Source organism: Octopus bimaculoides, chromosome 17, assembly GCF_001194135.2.
Source record: "Octopus bimaculoides isolate UCB-OBI-ISO-001 chromosome 17, ASM119413v2, whole genome shotgun sequence".
NCBI lineage: Eukaryota > Metazoa > Mollusca > Cephalopoda > Octopoda > Octopodidae > Octopus > Octopus bimaculoides.
In genome coordinates, this window is record NC_068997.1 from 46,543,287 (window position 1) to 46,547,279 (window position 3,993).

Here is a 3,993-nt window from a genome sequence, read left to right on the forward strand (position 1 = left end):
ATATATATATATATATATATATATACACGACTGGCTCCCTCACAGTTTTTTTCAGCCTGGGGCTATAGTAGAAAACACTTGCCCAAGGTGCTGTGCAGTGAGATTGAATCCGAAATTGTGGGGCTGCAACGTAAGCTTATAAAGCACACAACCAAAGCCTACATTGTCGAATTGTCTCTCAATGTTTACTTTTGCTGTTCGCCATTCTGAGGTCAATGAAATAATTACCAGTTGATATAATTAGAGCTGGAATTGGTGGGTTCCAACAAGGCCACAGTCCAGTGACCAAAACTAAAAAAAAACTAAGAAAATTTTAGAAAATAAATAAATAAAGGAATATAAAAAAATGTCAGAAGAGAGTCAATTCACATCACTTAAGATACTAAAGCTCTTGAGAAAGACACAAATGCTATACAGGTCTCCTCCCAAGTCCTTCACGCGCACGCGCACATACACACTCACACTCTCACACAAAGACATATATATATATATGTACGCATGTATGTATATATGTATATATTGGTGTATATGATATATAAATACAGTGGTAGGCAAAAATAGGTATGCAATTGCTTAATATGAGTGGAATGTTCTTTACATTTCTGTGTTTCATTTTTTTAGTGGGTGGATAAGAACTCTATGATTCTATGTTCTTTTAAACTAAATTCTTATGTAATAAGCGAAAAATCTAGTTCTAAAATCTCTCTATGAGATCAACGCAGTAGCTGTACTAGCAAGTAATGTTCGTAGCCACTTCAACATGGCTGTTTCATTGGAACGTATTTTACTGCGATTTCTGAACCTCAAGAGGACATCTGCTCTTGCTGGTTAACGACGCACAGCTGCATCCGATATACTGCGAGCTGGGGAGCGAACTCTTATCGTCTTCTAGCGACGGGATCAGCAGGCCAGCCTGGTTTCGAGCTATTTCTGCCTCTCTTCGATACTGGACACATCGTTTGCTAGAGATGGAAGTAGCCCGCTTCTGCTCAAATTCAAGCGACACACTGTCGCTGATCTTGCAGCAAGTAAAAAGGCTAGTTCTAAAAACTCTCTATGAGATGAACGCATTATTGACATATTATAATCATGCTATTTAGCTCTCTTTAATTTTTGCCCTCTGCAGGAGTTAGCTTAAAAGTTTGCACAGAATGCGGCCTTTAAACTAGTTCTATAATAAAATAATTATTCTTTATTTCAGTAATTTGTCAACATGGCTGGAAATTTGACCAACGATGAACGAAAGCAACAAGATGTCTACTTTCCTCCACCCCTATGTGTAATGATTTCTCAATAAACACGGGACTATCTATGTATGTCTGCATGTTTGAAAGTATGTATGTACTTATATATACTCTAAAATTTTAAAATTTGGCACAATAATACACTTGCCCAAACTGAATTGCTGGAGTTATTTCATTTTTTTTCCCAGAAAAATGTTTTTAAAATGTTATAGAAGTTTAAAGTTTGATCATTTTCACCCAATCAGGAAACAGGATTTGGAAGCTGTCATTTTGTGCTTGACTGCACATTTTGTCGTCATCATCCTGAAAATATTTAATGCAAATGCGATGAACAACACGCTACATGCGATAAACACATTACAATTTTAAACAGAAAGATTTGGAAGAATTGGATGAAAGTTCTCCGGTAATTTTCTTTTATGTAAATAAATGTTTATGTTAACTCAACACATGCTTCCTCGCAGATGAAAGACTTTTTAAAGACTGCTATCAACGCGTGCTTCTTCGCAAACTTTTCATAGACTGTTACTATGGCAACAGGAAAAATAGTTCTCATGTTTCTGCTTGTTACTATCGAAACAGACATGAATGTATCTTTGGCTTACGATTGGCTATACTTACCAAAATTTGCAAAGTTTATTGACTAATAACTCTTTATTTATTGATTTATAGCGAAAATTACTTTCACGTCATTAATTAGCTTATAAAAGTGTATCATTACACTGAATATGAAATCAATTCGAACAGAAAATTGACGTTGGCAGCCGCTGGCAACGAAACAGACAAGATCCGAACCGGCTGTCATCTCTCCCTAGATATTCTGCAGTCGTACTCTAAGAGATCGTTTATTGTTCTTTTTTTTACTGTCTTTTACTTCCTCTAGTTGTTGACAGACAACTGACAGACAGACACACACATCTAAAGTGCCATGTTGTGGAACTGAGCCTGAAACCATGTGGTTCAGAAGCAAATTTCTTACCACACAGCCATATCTGCACCTAAAAAAAGATATGAGGTCGTTTAATTTAAATTCATAAAGACCACTAAAATAAATTTTAGTACCCTACTTCACCCGACAAACCACTTCAAGCGATATCCCTACCCATTTCTTCTACCTATGAACACCACCCAAACACACTACCAACTTCTACCCGCATCCCTGCCCACATCTACCTATGAACGCAACCCCTTTCTATCCAAACACGCTCCCACATCTACTCACAAACACTATCTACTTTTTCTACACACAAACACTATCAGCTTCTTCCACTCAGAAACACTACCCACATCTGTCGTCAAACTTTTTCTACCCCCAATTTTTTTTTTTACCCGCGGATATTGCCACATCCCACTAAGAGCCGTTACAGGAGTCACTCGACCTGCTAGAAATTGCAGTCAAATCTTCATTTAGTTATACTCGACTGTCTCAGACTCTTAAACTAACTGGATTCTCTTTGGTCCTTTGTGTGTGTACGTCTCTTTCTCTTTCCTCCTTCTCTCCTTTTTTTCTCTCTCCCCTTCTCTCTCTCCTTTTCTCTTTCTCTCTGTTTCCCCCTCTTTCTCTCTGTATGAGTGTGTGTGTAATGTTGAGTATATATGGGTTGTATTTCCTGCGTTTAAGAGAGAGAGAGTACGTGTGTGTGTGAATGTGTGTATGTGTGTATGTGAGAGTGAATTTGTGTGTGTGAGTTGATTTGTGAGAACATTCTAAAGAACACGACTCACACATACAACACATGTATGTAGGTATGTATGTTTGCATGTATGTGTGCATATATGCAAGTATGTATGTATGCATGGACGCATATAGATATGGATTCACTCTCTGCGACCATGCTGGGGCACTCCCTCCCTCTCTCTCTTTCTCATATATATATATATATATATATATATATATATATATATATATATATATATATATATATATATATATATTACATTACATTTCTGTATATGTATATATGTGTTTGAGTATACACACATACACACACACACACGTACACACTCAGGCATAATACACACACACGCACACATACATACACATACACAAAGACACATTGGATGATACAGTTCACTGCTTAAAAAGAAAACTCAAATTAAATCAAATCAAATGTCAGGTTGATCACGACTGGAACGTCCTTAACCAAGTGTCTTACTCGCTCAGCACTGGCCGAGGGCTAAACAACAACATCCTGCCACTACTCGGCCAAAAGGACAGTGAAGTCTTTATAATTACGTCTACTTACTTGAACATCCTGTTTGAAAACAGTGTTGTTATTGTTGTTGCAGAAGTGTAGCCTCAGACCAGCTCTGTTAGAAAGCAAGAATATGATTAATGGCGTTCCAACTGTGGCTATTCCGTAATTTCTTTTTTGTCATTTTTTGTTCTGACGTTGAAGTATACCTTGGACTAGCTCATTCCATGTGTCTCTTGTTTCTAAGATAGTTAGCTGTGTGACATTTGAGGTAGATTTGGTTGCTATTTCTAGAAGGCTTACAGCTATGTAGAGGCATCCCGGCTGATGTCGATGTTGCTGTTTGCTGTTGCAGTTGCTGGTAATTTTTTTTTTTGCTTCTGTTTCCCCTTCAGCTGAGACCTGATTGGAGCAAAGCAATGAGATAAGTTTCAGGACTTGCTAGACGCAGTAGTCAAATCTACTGTGCACGAGTGTATATATACACCTATGTATATATATATATATATATATATATATATATATATACATAGGTGTAAGCATGGCTGTGTAAT

The 3,993-nt window shown here is 37.2% G+C and overlaps 1 long non-coding RNA gene across 2 annotated transcripts in view; it reads left to right on the plus strand.

Annotated features, from left to right (window-relative positions):
- The first annotated feature begins 1,205 nt into the window (after positions 1–1,205).
- Positions 1,206–3,993, plus strand: part of LOC128249696 (uncharacterized) — a 7,652-nt gene continuing 4,864 nt past the window's right edge. The window contains exon 1 of one of the 2 annotated variants that reach the window (XR_008265815.1): positions 1,206–1,650. This is a non-coding gene — a long non-coding RNA (uncharacterized LOC128249696). The remainder of the gene's footprint in view (positions 1,651–3,993) is intronic. The other variant, XR_008265814.1, reaches the window with a different exon arrangement.